The 20,450-nt window shown below is 39.2% G+C and overlaps 1 protein-coding gene and 1 long non-coding RNA gene across 4 annotated transcripts in view; one reads left to right on the top strand and one right to left on the bottom strand.

Annotated features, from left to right (window-relative positions):
* dab1a (DAB adaptor protein 1a) overlaps positions 1 to 20,450 on the bottom strand; it is a 231,229-nt gene that overhangs the window by 100,019 nt on the left and 110,760 nt on the right. The gene's annotated exons all lie outside the window — the stretch shown is intronic.
* Positions 14,580 to 17,628, top strand: LOC143415145 (uncharacterized). 3 transcript variants are annotated; one of them, XR_013095757.1, is made up of 4 exons: positions 14,580 to 15,341; positions 15,700 to 15,850; positions 16,217 to 16,307; positions 16,902 to 17,628. It is a non-coding gene; the product is annotated as an uncharacterized LOC143415145 (long non-coding RNA). The 3 variants fall into 3 exon arrangements; XR_013095758.1 differs by having other exon boundaries at positions 14,580 to 15,850; positions 16,222 to 16,307; XR_013095756.1 differs by having other exon boundaries at positions 14,580 to 15,850.

The raw sequence follows: 20,450 nt of genomic DNA, 5'->3' as shown, positions 1-20,450 counted from the left end.
CTGGGAGAAATCACAGCTGACGAGACAGGGGAAACGTAACTGAGCACACTCACATATGACACAAACCTTCACAATAAAACAGGAAACTCAGACACATGGAACCAGGCAAGACATTGAACTAAACAGACAGATTCACAAACAGATGGGGTGACACCATAGACAGAGACAGACTCAAAGGCAGACCAAATATAACACACAGAACTCAAACAATAATAATCATCATCATCATAAACTAGAAAATGATAACTAAAAGCGCTGGGTCACCGACCCAGGACCATGACATGTTCTTCTCACATTTTATCTACGTGCAGCGATTTTTCCTGTCCCCCAACCGACCCAAACCAGTTAAATCAGTAATGCAATGCCTTCTGTGGTTTGAGTACCTTTGCAACACCTGAGAAAATTACTCTGATAACGGCATGGTGGTTTCTTCCTGTTAAAAGGGAGTTTTTCCTTCCCATTGTTGCCAAGTGCTTGCTCAAATAGGGTCGTTTGGTTGTTGATGTTGGCGGCACCTGGTTTGCATCTTCCATGGGGTGGGTTCCATGTGATGGCGAGCTTAGGCAGTCAATGTGGGGGTTGACGTAGAACATGGCCTCCAAAGCGCACACGCCGCTCAGTCACAATGTCCTGGAGGGGACGTGTGGCAGTTTGACGGTGTACTTCTTCGTTGGTGACATGGTCGCAGTAGGAGACCCCCAGGATCCATCTTAGCCATAGCTGCTGGGCCACATTGAGTCTTTTGGTGATTCTGGCTGATGTTTTCCACGTCTCACAGGCGTAGATCGCGGTAGGTATAAAGATTGAGTTGAGCAGGTGAATCTTCGTCGCCAGACCGATATTTGAGGTCGACCAGGTCGTCTGGAGCCGCTGAAAAAACGCACCCGCTTTTACAATTCGACACGTAACCTATCCTCATGACCTTGGTCTTGTTTCCATTGATCCGTAAGCCCACCTTGGCTGCCTCTTGCTCCAAGCATGATGTCATAGTAATAATGTTTTTCTGGATGTCGGCCAACAAAGCGATGTCGTCTGCGAAGTCGAGGTCATTCAGGCGTGTTGGTGGATGCCAGGGTATCCCAAAGCCATCTTGGTCCATGGCACTCCGCATAACAAAGTCAATGACAAGAAGGAAGAGGAAGGGAGAGAGGATACACCCTTGCCTCACACCGGTCTCGATGGTGAAGAAATCCGTGTAGCCCTCCTCTGTGCGAATGCAGCAACTGGAATGAAGGTATAGAGTTTAGAATATTTTGACAAACTGCTCAGGGATGCCATATGACTGGGCAAAATTACACAGGGAATCTCGATGGACACTATCAAATGCCTTTGTGAAATCGACGAAAGTAATTGAGAGGCGGAGGTTCTGGTCCACCGCCTTATGGAGTCTTCGGAGGAGGACAATGCTAAACACTTTGCCTGGAACAGAAAGGAGTGTGATTCCTCGCCAGTTGTTGCAGTCTGCCAGGTTGCCTTTTTTGGGGAGCTTTATAATGACTCCTTTTCGCCACTCTTCTGGCACTCGCATCGATGACCAGGATGAATTGAAAAGGTCCGTTATTTCATTGATGAGGCACTGTCCGCCGTGCTTAAGCAGTTCCGCAGACACTATGTCCAGACCTGGCACCCTGCCATTTTTAAGGAATTTGATAGCAGCTGCTGTTTCCTCGGTGGTTATGGCCCTGAATCAGTACCACCCACCCCCACCCCACTAGCTCATTAGTCTTTAACACTCCCGACCAAGCCAACGACTTAGACATGAGGACAGATGCCATAACCACTGAGGAAACAGCAGTTGTTGTGATTTAGTGCAATATAAATAAAACTGAATTGAATTGGAAAGAATCCCTGTGTTATTTGGTTTTAAATAAAATACTGTTTTAACTGTTAATTAGCGCAATTTTTATAAAGTTTCTCTATTTTTACAGACTTGAAATTGATCAGACAAATAACTGATAAGCAGAGGTGGAAAGTAACAAATTACATTTACTTGCGTTACTGTAATTGAGTGGTTTTTTGTGTATTTGTACTTTTTAAAGTCATTTTTCAAGTCTGTAATTTTACTTTTACTTAAGTATATTTTTTATAAAGTATTGTAGTTCGCTACGTTTTCAATCACACCCGTTACTGAGTAAATAAATAAAAAAAAAAAAACCCATTGCGCTTCGGAAATACTGCAGGGAATGATGGGTAGTAGAACAAATTGGCGCTAAGGTCACGTTAAAGATGGAGTCTTGACATCGGTGTTACAGATCCAGTGAAAAAAGAAGCCCCGTCGAATTCTGCTGACCCTGAACTCGAAGAAACGGATGTGAAAAAAAAAACACAAGGTATATTGGTATAATTTACCAGCGGTAGCTATGTAATGCATTGATGTCTTATTAAGGATATCAAAAAACTTTCTCTCAAACTTAACACTGGCCTGCCTGCCTCAGCTGCCTTCGAACGTCTCTTTAGCTGTGCTGGACTACTGTTCACTGCAAAGTGAGCAAGGATGAACTCTACTAACTTTGAAAATCAACTGCTCCTCAAAATTAACAGGAAGTTCAGAGAGTAACACTCTAGGATGGATACAAAGGAACTTTAATCTAGAAGTACAGTAGGGCAGGGCCATGTTTAAAAAATTAAAAAACATTTTTAAAGCAGCTGCCGTTCAGTTCAGGATTTGTTCTCTTATTTGACAGTTTAGAACACATTCTCATGTGAAGTAATGATATGGTTTTGTATTGAAAACACTGTGATACCTGACAGTTTGGTTGATTGGTTTGGTGACCATTATCCATTTTCATGTATAGACTTGCAGTTTAACTGCCACTGCACTTTAATTTGTAAAGTTTTTCTTTTCACTAAAAAAGAACTACTTTGAGATTTATATCCCACTGTCTTTTTTTGCACTACTCGGAAGCGGCTGTCCTCCTGCTGACAGAAAACTATGTAACTTTTACTCTGAGTACATTTTAAATGAGCTACTTTTTACTTTTACTTGAGTACATTTTTAGACAGGTAATTTTACTTGTACTTGAGTAAAATTTCAGCAAAGTAATAGTACTTTTACTTGAGTAAAATATTTTAGTACTCTTTCCACCTCTGCTGATAAGCAGATTCATAGCCAGGTGTCACCTTTCTTTTTCCATTACAGATTGAGTTGAATATGCATTAAGGATATTCACTGTTCACATTAACTCTTAATATACCATTCCAAAAGTGTTGATGCAAAGAAAGAAGGCTAAAATAAAGCAGATCTTTTAAAGAACTAGATGAAACTTTATTTATTTTTATAAAGAATGAATGCACTGAGCACACCAGAAATACCAAAGGAACCTAAAGACAACAGAAGACAAGTAAAGCGAGGACCACAGAATTATTTCCTTGGTGGGGGAAAAATATTCACCAAGTCATGAACATTCTAAGGGAAGCAGGGCTATTAATAATTTACTACAGGTAACCAGTGTTGGTCAAGTTACTTGAAAAAAGTAATCAGTAACTAATTACTGATTACTTTCCCCAAAAAGTAATTAATTACTTTTCAAAAGTAATTAATTACTTAGTTACTTAGTTACTTTTTAAAAACACGATTTACAACCTGAAGAGGTGATAAAGCGATAGATCTTTCAGCATACAAAATGTAATCAAATGGAAAAGTCTCTTTTTTTAACTTGTTTTATCAGTTTTAATCTTTTAACTTTATGCATCAAGCAAAAATTTAATTATATGCAACATTCTCTGACTTGAATAAATTAGTTTAACATTTAAAGCTATTTTCTGCACATTCCAGCACATAAAATAAAATATTTTTTGTGTTTACACTTAGTCTTTCAAATAGATGCAAGTAAAACACAGCAGAAAATAAATAAAGTCAAAGACTCAGCGGTCCTTTTGCTCTATTTTCACCTGTAAAGCAGGACTGGGGTAGGCGGAGGTTTACCCTGGTGCAGGTGTGCTGCGGTCAGTTGAAGAATCCGCGAGTTTCTCTGTGAATTTCCCATTACGTCGTTGCACACTCGGTGCTTGTTTAGGGTTTTTTTTCGCTGTAAAAAGAAGTTTTCTTCCCACGCACAATGGACGCTAATGGTTTTGTCACTTTTTATGGAATCAAACTCAAAGTAAGGTCAGTACTTCCATGCTTTAAACGCTGCACGCTCATACTCTCTCCCACAATCGATATGTGATCCATTGTTGATCTGCACACAGCTGTTGTCACTAACGGCGCACTCGCTTACGTCACTGTCGTGAGACATTCTCGCAAAAAAAAATCACGGTTTTAGTAACGCAGTAACGCAGCGTTCCTATGGGAAAGTAACGGTAATCTAATTACCGTTTTTGCAATAGTAATCCCTTACTTTACTCGTTACAAGTAACGCGTTACTGCCCATCTCTGCAGGTAACACTCAAGACCGAGAAAGGCTAGATTCCTCAAAACATCTAGAATAAGAGTCTTTGGACAGACATAACTAAGACTAATTTGTACCAGAATGAAGAAGAGAAGGGTGCAGAGAAGCAAAAGATGTGCTCATGATCCAGTGAACCAAATAGTTTGCCAAACCCAGAGGCAATGGGCAAGAAAAGCTGCGAGTGGAACCCAGCTGCTGGTGATTTTTGGCAGGTATACACTCATAAAACTAGAAGGATGAAGTGTACAAGGGGTGGCTGTAGCTCAGGAGATGGAGTAGGTCATCTACTAATCAGAAGGTTGGTTATTTGATACCTGGCTGCTCCACACTTGGGAAAGATACTAACCCTAACTTCTTCGATACATTAATTGTAGTGTTTCATAGAAACTTTGGGCAGCTTCTAGTGATCAAAACAGTTGCAAGGAGGTTTTCAGTAACCCTTTGCGATCATTTTCATTTTCTCAACAACTGCAGTTTTCCCTAGCAACCACTGGTTATCAGGGGGTCCAGGGGGGTCGATGACCAGTCTCTAGTGCTGCATGACTGGGGCTTTAGCAATTGATTTCACTGCAAATTCCAGCGACCAATTGCAATACTCATTTTTCCCTCATGACTGTTGTCATCAACTAGTTTGTCTGGCTGGGGTTTTAATTCTTATTTATCCTCATGCCGCAGTTCCCGAGTTTATTCACTGACTAAAAGAAGTCCTTTTAGTTTCTCTTCCTTTAAAGGCCATTCCTACTTTAATAACTTCTGAATGACTGCTAAGTGTAAACAAAAGACTTAAATAGATGGTGGGTGGGTCCGGTCTGGTCTCAGTGACATCATACAGAGTACAGGGTATCTTGGTCTTCTTTCTTCACTAAAAATAATTTAAAATGTTTGTGTACAGAGACAAAGTTAAAACTGTATCATCCAACTACTTAAGTCCTCATCATAAATCTAACATTATTCATTGTCTTCCCCAAAACACAGTATTCATAGCAACAAACGTTTGTCCAAAATGACAAAAAGTATCCCGAGGAGCAGGAAGCTACTTCATCATAGCTAAAGTTCTGTTCCAGCAATAGTTTGCTTTAGAAATTATTCACTTTTAACCATTTTCTCTGTTTTCATTTCTTTGCTGCCTCTATCTCTCTATCTCTCACGCTTGATGGCCCCCCTGCATGCTCCTAATAACCCATGATGAGTCCTCCACACTTGAGCACCCTCCCATCAGACACCCGCTGAGACACACACAGACACACACACTCTACCCCTGTGTGTCGGACTTAGAGGGGTGTGGATGATGACAGCCATCAGCGGGGCAATTAATGGCCCCATTCCCTGGTTACAATACAAACAAAAAAAACAACATTAACCAGTATGGCTTGATCCTAACGGAATAATTATCCAAACATGCTGCTCTCCACTTGGACCTGGAAACTCAAAAGCCCAGTCTGCAGTGAAGCAAGACCATGGTGATACAAACAGACAAAGAAGTGTAGAGAGATATAAAACAGTGAGGGAGTAGAAGAAAATACACACAATTTATAAATAAGAAGGTTGAAAATTGCAAAAAAGATGAATACACAGCAGTTGGGCTAGCTAAAACGATTGATCTGATTGTTTTACACTTAGAGAAGGAGCAACCAGGAACAGAGAGAATACTAGAGCCCAGTTTGCATGGAGAAAGTGGTGCAGGTAAGATGTAAAACCGAGAGGGAGGCGTAAAAGAGAGATGGACGAAGGGAGGGAGAACAGAGAGGTGTAGACACTGGATCATGCCTGTAGCATACTGATGCTGCTTTAAGGCATGCAGTCAGCGTGGCCTTGGCTAAGCAACCAAGCATGTGCTGCAGAGGTCTGAGCTGCCTCATAACTGTGTATGCACTTTTGTGTATTGTTGATTATCGTGTGTGTGAAATAATATAGGAGGAAAAAGACGCACCAGTGCGCTTCTGACCTTGTATGTACGTGTACATGGGTGTAAATGAGTGTATGTGCACCGTGTGCTGCAGTGGTGGTGGGTTGTTCATTATGCTGTGCATGTCTCCTCCTGCAAAGCCTCTGTTATCACAACAAGGGGCCACAGCAGCTTTGTTACGATACCAGAGTCCCATAGGAACTGCTATGGCATATTCTGCTCCCCAAGCATTCTGGAGCTCCAACAGAAACACAGACCACCATAAACATCTCACACAGCTTCATGTAGGAGCTCCTGCTGAACAACATACAAAGACATAGAAATTTCTCTGTTATTGTTTGTATTTTTATAAATGTTAATTAGCAAGAATCTTAGGACTGCTGTTTTTCATATATTGTTTATTTTACTCAAAGCTTAATAATAACTGACTGCCTATACTTAGGAGGAAACAAAACACGGGCAATAGTTTGCAATATATATATTCTGATAACTGGAAATACCCCATAGGGTTTAGGTGAGGAGACATACCTGGGAAGTGTTTGCAGGAGGACTTGGACAATAATCTGCTCTATTCACACATGAGTACAATCACACATTACATCAGTTTTGTGTAAGACAGTTGGTAGGGTATAATATTTGAATATCCTATCTGACTGATTCACACATTTGTGTAAAGGTTTGCCGGTTAATGTCTCAGAGTTGCAGTGCATATGTGAATCGAGCAGCAAGACAAAAATGGGTATTGGGGTGGGTTGGTTGTGGGGGTGAATCGCATGTATCTATGTCATTCCATGTGCTAACATCAATTTGAATTTGAAATTATCTGTAAAATGGGAGGAACTCATATCATACTGACTGCTCCTCACTGGAAAGCATAGCCAGAAGGCTGTGTATTTGGCTCTGTCCGGGAGAAAACGGGAGGCCTGTTCCTTTGTGTCTCACTCGATCCCTCAGCTTCACCCGTCTCTCAGAAAGTGATCCAGAAATGGATTTAATTCATTAGCAGACATGATAGCAGCTTGCAGGGGGCAAAAAAGTGTATTTCTTCCATTTCTAAAAGTGTGCCACATTTTGGAAAAATAGAAGGAAACTATAAAAGAAAAGAGAAAATGCACAGCAATGTTCTCCTCCATGTTTAATGAAAGAGAATGAGAGGAGCTGTCGCTCTATGGCTCCCACCGCTCCTCCACAACCTGATTACTGTCTGATGATGATGGCACTACTTCCTGGCATCTAATTGAAATAATTGTGTGTAATCACTTTAAAAGACTGGCAGGAGACATGCAAGCAATGAGAAGTAGTTAAGAAAGGCAACGGCATTTTAATTGAATCTTCCCAGATGCATCTGATTACATCAAACAAGTGTAAAGCCACCAGGAGAAAGCCAGAGACACAGCAGTGGCACAGTTCAATTGAGAGATGAATAGTGGAGTAATGGGTTTAGAGGCTGAAAGAGAGCAGGGTTTAGGTGGATATGCTTCAGCCATTCTTTGGTACTCGCACACTTTATCCCACATAATCTGTAAGAAATCTTCAGAGTACCGCACTGTATCCAGGTTGACTTTCCTGGAAACTGATCTTTAATACAGTATTTCACATAAACACCAACGTGAGGGGGATTCTAAAAAAAAGAAGAAAATTCTCTGAGAGCACCCAAAAGCCAATAGCTTGTGATGACAATTTAAAGATGCTTGGGAGGTTTTGTTGTAATGATATTACAACTAAAACGCAAAGTCCAGACCTATATGTGGAGTCTTCACTGCTTTGTGGGCATGTGCACCATGGGGCCACTCTGTGGATTTCTCTGGGCCCATAACACACCAAGAGCCCAGGCTGGGGAGAGCCTGTCCACAGCCATTTCCCTACTCTTTAATCTCAGCAGCAGACTGGAGAGAGCAGCGCTGCACATTCCATTAATGTAAAGTGGGGCTTGAAGGCCCGTAATTTATTGGCTCTGCAGACTCGCCTCCCTTCATCTCACTCATACTGGCTCCCAGCCACCAAATACTCCCCCTGATACCCGCCAACATGCAGCACCCTGTGCTCAGCGTTTTACGCTATTTCACCTTCTTTCTCCCCTTACCTCTCTCTCTATAGCCATTTTCCCTTCACCTCTTTATCTGTCTCTTTCACTCTTCTTACACCTTTGCCTTAGTATTTCTCAATGGCTCTCTTGCTTTACATATCACCATACATTATACATGTACAGTAGAGATTTGCTCTGGAGAACCTTAGTCAAGTTTTAAAACTGTCATTCTACACTTGCTCCAAAAGAATTTTCTGTGAAAGGGAGCCACGGATAATTCCTTTATCTAGATCTGCATCAGTCATTCAGACGGTTAGTTTAATTACCAACAGTCGAATCACAGAGATATCTGCAGAACAGAAGAACCCTCTACTGTGAGAAATTAAGTGTGAAAGAAAGAAATGTGGAAAAAACCCCCAAAAAGACAAGAAGCAAAAAATAAAAATAAAAGTGTTCCCACTCATTGATTTTCCTCTTATTCAGCCCCACAACCCCGCTCCTTTCCCTATTTGTCACGATCTGTGCTGCTAGAGCAAGGATGTCCTCCTGACCATTGAACTTTCAGAATGTAACAGAGCAGCAGACTCTGCCAGCGGAGACAAATAGGTCGAAATCGGGGACAGGCACTTGAGTGAGGGGATAAAGAAGAGTTGAATAGCAGCCTAACTTTATGAAAATGATGTGACAGGTTTTTCTCAGTGAATTAAGAGTTGAACATGATTTATGCAACTGCTATGCTGACACTCGCACACAATAAGAGAGAAGGAGAAAAAGAAACAGAAGCCATTTTCAGATATTGGTAAGATTGCTGGTTTCTTTATTCTTCCTTACAGTTTTATTTAGATATGCCCACCACACCAATATCATGCATTATAGGCAAAATGTGGCAGTACAACACATAGTCAAAACTTTCTTACCTTGTTCCCAATAGTTTAATAGTTTTTTTGATAATTAAACAAGTTAGATTTTATATGTAGCTATGGCTATGGTGTGTCCACACACACTTTGTACACTTTTGAAAAGAAATCAGGTAAACTGTAACTCCACCCTTCAGCCATCTCATCTGTCCAAAAGAAGGATTGCAGTATTATTTGGAGTTAGAGCCTGTCTTCATTTTGTGGCAAATTCTTTAAAGGTAATTATAATTAAAGTTCCTGCTTCATAATTACATATTTACCAAATGGATCTTGCCATTGTCCGATGCAACAGTTAGGTAATTAACTCAGGAAAAAGACTTCTCTAAACAGCTGGAAGAAACAAACAAAGTTAGATGCCAATAACATTATGTCAAAATTCAGAATACACTCCTTATCAGTGACTCTTGTTAACTTTATGCAGCTAAAGACTTAAAGTAGTATTTTAATTTGTTTATTTAGGTCTGTAATACATTGTGAGTAAAAACTATATATGTGCAATGTTTTAGTAACAGAGGAAACTACAGTGTTTTTGCTTTTGCTAATTGTGTTTGGTCATTTATCTTTAATTAAAATCAATTTAAAATTTATTATTTCAACATTAAGCAAGCTGGTTCTTTGCTAAACTAAAAGTTGTCATTATCTACAAGTAGTTTAGGGTAGCCCTAAACTGTAGTTTACACATTCTGGGTGTCTTTGTGGTGGTGCTTTTGGCTTCACTGAGCCCTCCGTCAGACCTTTGATGAGCTAATCTGTTAATTCTGAAGCTCTGATGAACAGTTTATTTCTAAACAGACAGGGAACACTGCACTATTAAACTTTAACTGCCAGCTATCCATCTGCTAATTTCATGGACACTCTTCTATGAGATGAAGCAATGGATTATGGAGGTAAATTCATTATGGACTATTTGAATTGATTTCTAAGTTAAACTAATTGTTTTGCATTTTGTGTGTTGAATGTAAAAAGTCTCCGGTGTCTATTATATCACTTAAAAGTTTAGTGTCAATTTGGGAAATGTACCATCTAATTAAAAAGCCAACTTTTATGTATGAAGAAAATCAATATGTTGATAGTGAGTTAAAGAACTTTGGCAAGCTATTTAATGAAGGAATTTCAGTAGTGCTGTTTGTAGATGCATGTTTATTTTACTATAAGAGATTTGTATTTACATCAGCCAATATAACATCATAGTTAGGTTACCTTTTGTCATGTTTGGGGTCATTTTATATATCCTAAAAGTGCAATGCAATAAGTGTGTGCACATAATATTAACCGTTTTTTTTACTCTCTTGTAAGAGTCCAAAGAACAAAATGCTTTCAATCTTTAGTCTTTGTTTTTTGTGAAAACATAGCTGAATTTGTCTAACATTTATATACTTCTACAATGGGTGATACACACAATAAACATAAAAATGTGTAAACATAGTCAAAAGACAGCTCTAACACTACCTTTCTGCCAGTTTTTTCTACTTTTGGCTCTTCAGAATATCAGATGGGATATCCGAAGACCATCACAGCTCTGGCTGTAGCTTGTTTCAGACAGTGGATGCATTGAGGTGCTGCATCATGAAAAAAAAGTCCTTTTAAGCAGTCAATCATGCAAAACAATCTCATGGAATCCAAGAATAAAAAAAATGACACTGGAAACAATGGAAATGAACAATTCCTTTAAGCACTGTCCACATATAAAGCAAATCACTTATTGTGTTGTCTCTTCCTGGGAGGAGATACAAATTCCTCGTGGTTGCGTCAGAAAGGGCATCCAACATAAAAATCTGACAAATCCAATACGCAGAGTTACCTGCTGTGGCGGCCCCTTGAGAATAAGTGAGCAGCCAAAAGTAGCTTCATTTTTTGGCCATTATAAACTCATATTTGGTTGCTAGTGGCCATTTCAGGCTCTGATTACATAGGTAATCCTCTTGTACATTTCTGATCTCATCATAGGGTCATCGGTGATGCTCCCAAATGCATTGTATTGCTACCAATTACTTTCATTGACATTCAGCGGTCTCTGGTCGGCACATCGCTGCTAGTCTCCCTAATCTGTCTGCAGCTCCCTTTAAAGTGGACCTCTTATGTTTTCCCCTATTTCCTTTGATGTTGATATTAAGCATGGAATGTTTACCACAGAATGTGAGCACAGAAGCTCCAGCCACCTGCTGTTCAAACCTATTTGTGAGGTGCAGCCAATCAGAAGAACGTTCAATTAAAGCGAGGGTTAAATAGCTTATTTGAGATAGTGGATGAACTGTGCAGCTGCACCAAAATGAAGTATAATATGAATAAACATTACTCTGAACTCTAAATCATGCAATGCTATCCCTGTCCACGAATGAAAAACTACAGAGCTGGAAATAAGCACTAGCTATTGTTAGAATAAGTCATTCTCAGTCAAAAATTATAAAAGTCAAACTCAAATTATAAGAGACACGGTGTGGTTTAATGGTGCTTAATTACAGCTTCAGTGGTTTAAATATATGCATTTTCTCCCATTTCAACTGTTCGAATGCATGTGAAAAAGTATCTCTACTCTCTGTCTTAACACCACACTTTGTGAACTCACTAAGTGGTAGTTAAATGAAAACAAAAATGAATACATGAATGAATTAGTGACACTATCAAGTAAGCAAGCAATGCAATATTTATGAGCTGATTAAACTGTGTACGTGGTCAGAGGGGCCATGAGAGAGGTGCAATAGGCCAGTAGGCTGCCTCTTACTTATTCATGCTAGGGGCTAGACGTCTCTACCCGTAAATTATTTAGACCTTCTCTTTGTGTGTCTGTGCGCGTGTGTGTTTGAAAGCAGTGTGTGAGTGAATTACTGAGGTTATGTTTATACAGCCATGGCAGGGATCTTTTAAGAGGGGTCACCGGGCATGCCGTTGAGATAACATTGTTATATTGCCTGTGTGTGTGTGTGTGTGTGTGTGTGTGTGTGTGTGTGTGTGTGTGTGTGTGTAATTCCATCAGTGAGGGGTTTTCCATTTAGTGAAAGGATCCTTGGGGACATATTGTGGACAAAGAGGCCAAACTGATACAGAGATAAGGACTACATGATGCTGAAATGGAAGGGCCACAGAGGAAAAAAAAAAAAAAAAAGGAAAATGAAACAGGAAGGAAAAGAGAAATGGGAACTGAATTTCTGTGCAGTTTCTTACATGCTGTGTATTTATGACACACAATTCCCTTTCACATATCCCTGTTCGCTTTACAGTATTTCCACCTCAGAGGGAATGATTGCATGGGTGCATTGTCAGTTCTGACTGTAGGGGTCCTGAGAGAGGTGCTGGATGGGTTAACATGTGAAATAGCTGTGCTAATCGCTATGCTAATTGCATTTCTGAACGCATGTTAGCACACTGTGAGCTATTTCACAGCAAACAGTGATGGGCTAAGCTGTGAATAATGACCACTTCAGCTTCTGCAAGGATATGTAAGCACTGGGCTCCTGATAGAAAATGTAAGTGGGCGGTTTAGAGAGAGAAGGGAATGAACGGTGATAAGGAAAGAGGAGAGGGGGTGGGGAGAAAAAGAGAAGGATGGACGGATGGATAGAAGGTATGACGGCTTTCTTCATAATTTCTCACATCTGTCTCGCCACACTCAAACCCTGAGCAATATTCATCTGACAGAGGAGACAGCTCTTACTCAAAATGCATGTCTTGTGGCTGCACATCATGGATGATTTACTCAACTGCCTGCTGAAAAAGCTCTGTCTCTTCAACAACAGATTCCTGTTATGTTTCTTTTAACAGTGGTACAAAATGATGCATCGGAAAAAGCCCACGTTCTTTAATTTTGAAGTACTCGCACATTCAGTAAAGCTGACATGAAAGAGTGTTTCTGATAGTTAAAGAGTTTTTCTCCCATTAATCTCCTTTAGCCTTGCTTTAAAGCTGCGGTGGGACTGACAGTAGCATTACATCAATAAAACACCCTCCACATTCATTAAAACAGGCCCCGGTTTTTGGTGCAGGGAACTCCATGTGCTCTAAATGGAGTAACCATGCAGAAAAGTTAGAATATCATACACTGATATAACATTAAAAAATGCACCACTGTACAGATTGATGGTTTCTGATTGTTTGGCTATTTTCACTGTTTTAATTCAATAGCGAACATAAGTCAAGACCAAAAAAAAAAGCAACAAAAACGGTATACAGAGCTGTCAAGATCTACCAGCCACACGGAAAATAAAAGAAGGTCACAAGTATTGTAGCTGAATGTATGAAAGCATTTTGTGTGACACATTTAATGTGCTTTAATGTGTGAACCTTTTTTTAAATCACATTAATTAAAGTGCTCCTGAATCCATAGGCAAGAGTGCAGCTGGGCATAAATGAAAAACAGTTGGGTGAAAAATCTACCATGTGTGACTGCATAAAGAAGACTTGTACAAAGGTTTCCAGTAAATCCTCTGAGGTCTTTTGTCATAAGTGGAAAACTATCCTGAACCCTCTTTTGTAGAAAAGTCAATGATAATTTTCTTTCTTGCCTGATTGTCAAGATTGATAACAATTTATTAAAACAAAAATGAAATATTCTGATTGCTCTGGGTTACAGTTGGGATTAGGTACTTAGACCTCAAACAGTTAACTAACAAATATTTGCAGTTATGGATGAGGCTGGCAGTTAAACATCAATTTGTCTGAGGGTGAAGAAAGTACACAGAGACTTCAACAGTTTGTATTTGTAGCTAAAAATGAAATCTGCAAGCACAAATCAATCCTACAAATGCAAATATTTTTTGCATCACTTCCTTCTTTTAGGCTTTTAGCAAACATGCAGTGACAATAGTACTATAGTTTTAGCATCTCATCAAACCCGAATGACACAGTAATGTGTTGTCAAAATTTATATTAAAATGATATTAGCATACTGATTATATTCTTGTAGTGAGAAAAGTAAAAGCTATACTAAACAATTGTAGTTAACCAGAGAATATACAAAAACCCCAATATGAGTTTTCAATGGCTGAATTTTATAGTTGTAGTCCTGTTTATTGTTGTTGGGTGGTGACCGATTTATTAGTGGGAGAAGGGGGTAGAGAATGGGTGGAGGAAAGGCTTGGATACTGCTGAACATATCTATTTTTTCATCTTGCTGCTATATGGTCTCCATGGTGATCATTATGGATGGGAGTTGGACCCTTTGCTCCTGCACCACCTTAGCAGAGGTTTCCTCTTGTCACACTCTGGTCTCCTTTATATATCAGTCCCGACTGGCTATACTCTCCCCAGAGAAGACCTCATCTCAATAATGACATATGCCCCATCTCTGCCTCTTGCTATTCTCATACATTTTCCATTTTTCTACTTCTTCTGCACTGAAAAAAGGGACTGGCCATCTCTTGGATTTATGTAAGCATCTTGCATGCATTTAACACAATTGCCTCATGTTTTAAAGTTAAATGTAACTATATAGTGTAAAAACTACATGATATGCAGAAAGGGTGTATTAAATTGTTCATATCATGTTCAGGTGACGTAAGTCAATAAGATAGCAACGTTAAATCTCGTGAAACCACGCGTGATTTCATCTCGCGGGCTTTGGATCGTGGTTTAAAAAAGGCATCCATCTCAGTCAAGTCCAGCAGCCAACTCTACGTTTTTGGTATGTCTTGATTTTTTTAATTCATTTTTACCATAATTCAGCCAAATGTAGTTAAACGTCTAGAGTGTCGCCATGTAACATGCTAAAAAAGAGCCGTTAGCTTATTTGCTGTTTTATCTGTTGTCAAAGAATTGGCGCTTTTTCATTTGAATTTGTCTTTGGCACAAGAGCCGTAATATCACATTAAACCTAATTATGAGGCACTCATAACATAATTTGGTTTTCTGTGTGAATAGATTTGCCAACTGACTCTTCAGTTACATTGTGTATTTACTGCACCGTGGTGTTAGTGAGATTTTGGACATTGAACAGCTTTAGCTAATATCATCAGCGGCATTATGCTAGCTTACATCCCTACCCCTCCTGCCCTCACCTGCTGTCCTTTTGTTTTTGTTTTTGTTTTTTTTGCTGCACATTGAGAGACCACATCTATTCTGCATTTCACCAGGAGTCAGCTGATGGATTGTGGGTTCAAGGTGTTATGGTAAGAAAGTATATTCTATTTTCGTTTCTGTAACTTAATTATAATAGGTTTTTTATAATTATTAGGTGCATGCATACTCACCCTATTAATACAACTGAGAGATCCAAAATCTGCCATAGGTTTAACTTATACCTGTATGTATTGCCAGAAAGGTGATTACTGGACTCGCATTAATGCACACTTGAACTGAAATGAGGTTGTAACTTGTGGGTTGTTGGGTTGCAAATCAGAAACAAACATCTTTGGATTTTTTTTAATCCCATAAGATCTGGAAACACAGTTTTTATTCAACAAAACATTACTGATTAACCAAGCACAGTGCCTGCTGTTATTTCAAAATAATTTTATGTCATTTCAGATAAAATGCAGCATTCCAGTGCATCCCAACCATGCATACAGTCAAGGTTTCTGACGGAGCTGAGTTTCTCTCTGACAGTCTGCTGAAAGTGTTTGCAAAGTGATCGGGGGAACAGGGCACAAAGCTAAAGGATGTAGCTGCCATTATGACAGTAAGAACTTTAAAATTCTTTAACTACAAAGTGTATATGTATTGCATTAGGTCAGTAAAAGATTTTTATGCTACATCCATTGAAACCGTCAACTATTACCTGTGAGTACTGATTCCACTAAAAGGATGCCATAATTTTCGTCATGCATTTACTGGCCCACTGAGAAAAAATTATCTTTTTTTAAAAATAAATGTTCTGGAAACGATATATCCATAAAGTTGATGTCAAACAGGAACTTTTGATATTGCTTTGTAGATGCTGGTGTTGCATGTTGACTGGTTTAAAAAGTCAAGAGTTTTTGTCTGGGATCATTTTCTTCTGTGCTACTGAAAAGTTCACAAATCTCTGTTTTCTTTGTTATAATAGTCAAGGATGACATTAATGCTTGAAGTCCCTCATCAAAGTGCTCCGCATCTGTGTGAAAGACAATTGCAACATCTTGGTGCAGGAGTTCATGGTGAGTGTTTTATGAGTAGATTGTGGCTTTGCAACATTTATAAATGCATTTAGTTATCCACTTGATCCTCATTGGACTGGTTAGGACCAGTAGTCCTCTTTAATAATTTGAAGTTCACATGAGGCCTGGTAGTGAACTCGGCCGCCGGCCCTTGAGGCCCCACCCCCACCCCTGTATTAGGGGTCACATCAGTGTGAAAAAACTTTAAATTTGTCATTCTAGTGAACAAAGAAAAATCCCACCAATATTTATATTAGCTTTTGTTTGAAAAAATGACCAACTGACCAACAGCTAACCAAATTGTGGGGCTGAAAGTCTAAATTCTAACATCTTCTGAGTGACATAACCTGGATTTCTGATGGGCCGGTGTCTTTCTAACAAAAACTAATGTAAAGCATTTGAAATTATTATGTTTTTCACCCTCTCTTAGAAACTCTGTTAGACCATGAATGGCAGCATGGCAGGCCACTCTTTGGCTATAGCTATTTACTATGTTGCTTGCATTGGTTTAAATTACTCTAACATTAGAACTGGTAGATTCAAAAGAGATGAGTTTAAAAAGGAATCTTAAAGAAATGTTTTGTGTTTAACCAGGACTTGACTGAGGCCACTGCACAGATTGAGAAAACCACAATGAACATCTGTCTCCAGAGATGCGCCAGGCAATGACTTTTCTGATGTTGTTCTTCAAGATCTGGATAACGTGACCTTTGCAGTAGCCATGCTGTTTGGACCTTTTTTATTCCTTCAACATGAGTTACCCATCACAACTCTGCTACACTTTTGAGGTGATTCAATGGGTGGTAATGGAGTTGGATGCAACTCAGCTCTCAAGAAAAGCTCACAACTGAGACAAAACTGCTCCTGCAACGAAGCTCACTGTTATGCATGTGAGGTGATCAGCTCTAGGTGAGAGGACATTTAAATCTCACACTTGTTCTGCTGCATTTTTGAAGCTCAATTCCAGGAACGGATCGCAGGGTTCATTTTTATATACTATGCAACTGCCATGAGGACGAGCAGTTTTTTGTTGTTGTTTGTTTTTCCTTTTGCTCTGTACAAGTTCTGTTTGTCTGTTTGGCAGCATTTTTAAATTTGTCTTTGTATTTTTTCTTTCTTTTACTAGTGAAGAGATGTAGCGTGAACAGTTATGCAGTCTAAATATCCCATATGGGTCGTGTGAAATGGTATTTTCAGTTTCATTCATTTGAAGTAAAGAACGTTGAATATTTCTAAGTGTGCTGTTTTGAACCAAGATGTCACAGTATGATCAGTGCTGTAATTTTTGACAGTCACTGTATCAATGTTATTTTTGCGTCTCTTGAATAAACCTGCAAGTGCTAATTTCTTTAGTTATTGGGGTAAAATGGGTAATGTTAATAGGAAGGTGTTTGCCAATTCAGTAACCTAATTTAATGTTAATGGAAACTAACACTACCTCAAATTGTTTAGTTATAATTGTTGTTTAACTGAATCTTGATGTCAGAGGCCTTAAATAGAATGTTTTGATTTGTTCTTTCCCAACATTTTTCAAAAGAAACAGTCTAATTTCTTTGCTGTGATTGATTCCAGAGAACACGGAAGAACTGACATTATTTAACTGTTGATTTATATAGATTCAGTAGAGGAGTAATGTCAGTTTAATTCTTTACCTACTGCAGTGAAATTAGACATTTTGTTTTGAAAGGTTACTGGTGGATGCCAGCAACCATCTTGGAAGAGAACAATACAATCTGTTATAAGGCCTCCATTTGAAAATTGTGTATTTGATACTAGAATATAATAGCAAAATGTAATTTGAAGATAACATGTAGTATTTAAGTGACCAAGTAGTATTGGGTAAAAGTTATTGAATCGTGTTGGGATAACGTGAGAAAATTGTGAAGGATTAAAATATTCCAAGAGCTCAAATTACTTCATCAAAACATGTTTAAGTCACATTTTATCAACACAAATTGAACAAGTTTATTGAACATGAATAAATTGTGTTAATTTAACTCAATTGTTTAAGTTGCTGCCAAAGCAAAACATCTGTGTGCAACAAATGTCCACCATTGAATTAAGTAAATCCAACAACATATTTTTTTCAGTGTGGCCCCACCTCCCCGAAGATCGCCAACCCTACTGGCATTCCTATTTGCTCTGTTTCCTCTCTGCATTATGGCCAGGGAGTGATATTAAAGACGGCAGAGTGTCCTACACCTGGAGGAAACATATCCAGATGCTGTCTTCATATTAATACCCAAGTCAGGATTCCTCATGGGCACAGACATGTGAATTCACCCAAGGGTGTCTACAGTCTAACATATTCTGAGGAAAGATTTTTCTCCCACAATTTTAAAGCAGAGCAGCTAAAGCAAACACTTACATATGTAGAGGTACTGCTAAAGCGCTATTAAGGAAAGCTGTGTCACTGCACACACAAACAGCCAATGTAAACAGACTAATGTTAATGAAAAGGGGCAAACTCACTTCTTATGGGTACCGTTTAGCCTAGCATTTAGCCTCGTACTGAGGTAACAGCCACTGTCACGGGAATGCTAATGAAGCCAAGGAAAACAAAGCCTGGTTAATGAGAGCTTAGAGATAAGAGAGCAGAGGCTAGGACACACATGTACACAGATACACACACGGCTCATACCCTTCTCCTTCAACACTAATTAGACAGGAAGGACTATATGGGGAGGAAGAGCTAACTAACCGTCCACATCAATACTGCATCGTGCAAGCCTGTCTTGGCCATTGGCCTCAAAGACCAGGAGAGAGGCTGAGACATAGAGGGGGAGGAGAAGAGAGACAAATTAGAGACAGGGCAAGACATGGAGGGCAGAAAGAAATGAATCTGCAGGAATGAAAACAAATTCATGCAAACATCTGTTTAGATGTGAGCTACACACAGTTAATGCTTTTTTAACTACTCATTCATGAGACTGAAAATGTCAGTAATGGCAAGGAAGGAGCACCTATGCTGGAAGTGGGTTACAAAGTGGCTTGCAGTTGTGTAGCAACTGCAATTGGGGTAAAGCAGCTTAAATGGTGCCCTCTATGAGATTTACCAGTTAGATGTGTAGGAGGGTGTCAGCTGAGCCATCAGCTAATGTGGGGTGGGAATGAGATCAGCTAATCTCCTGAGATTGCACTGAGCTTAACTTCATGGCTTGCCTGAGGCAAGATGATGCTCAATATATTGTTCAGCATTACTGGTGACTTTACAGGTGTCCAAATGATCTATGTCACGTGCAGAGATGTACATTATCACAGATGCTGTCTTTTTAAAGTTGTAATTCTAACAAGCTGAACGGCCCTGCTTCGCTTTACCCTGTAGGACACAGCACCAGTGATTCCCAAAGAATTTTGAGAGTTTGCTTCGTCAATCCAAAAAATTTACACATAGTCTCAGTATATCACCAATGAATTTTGGCCCAGCATCACTACACAGCACCGCTGCACTCTGGCCATGTAGCATATGGTCACATTAGAAATTTAACTTTCATTTGTGTATAGTATTTAGGAGGAGGGACAGCAGTCCCAAAAACAGTGTAGGGAAGCGATAGAGGCAGGTATAATTAATATGGTAAGAGAATAGATGGAGGGACATAATTAGGAATCAAGGATTCAGTAAAAAATGAATGGCTACTTTGACCTATTATTCCATTTCCTTGCTTTAAGGAATAGCACAAATTAAAAAAATTGCACAAACATGTGCACATATTTAACTGGACCATCTGCATTGTTTTGGATGATCACAGTGGACCGCCTGTTCCAAAAAGGCATGGGTCAAATTTTTTGTCCCAATCCAGACCTGCCCAAGAGAAATGTTGCTAGTATGGCTAAAAAGGTCAGCAATTTTTTGGACCTGACAATATTAAAACCTAAAGTAACAGTTTCTTCTTTACCCGTTGTGGGTACCACAAATACACTGAGCAGGAAGGGTGATTAAAAAAAAGAAAGAACAAAATTGGATTAAATTTGGATTTGAACAAAGTCAGTGTTTGGTTTTGCATAAATACATCAGATCTCGATGAATGACATATTCAAGTTGTAAGGCTTTACTGAGATGCACTGTATTATTTCCTCCAAACAGAGCAACTTGACTTGACACCAAAAATCAAAAAGGTGCGCCCTTAATTTTTTGAGAAGTAT

Source organism: Maylandia zebra, linkage group LG23, assembly GCF_041146795.1.
Source record: "Maylandia zebra isolate NMK-2024a linkage group LG23, Mzebra_GT3a, whole genome shotgun sequence".
NCBI lineage: Eukaryota > Metazoa > Chordata > Actinopteri > Cichliformes > Cichlidae > Maylandia > Maylandia zebra.
The sequence above is the reverse complement of the archived record's forward strand: the minus strand, read 5'-3'. Positions and strand labels throughout refer to the sequence as shown.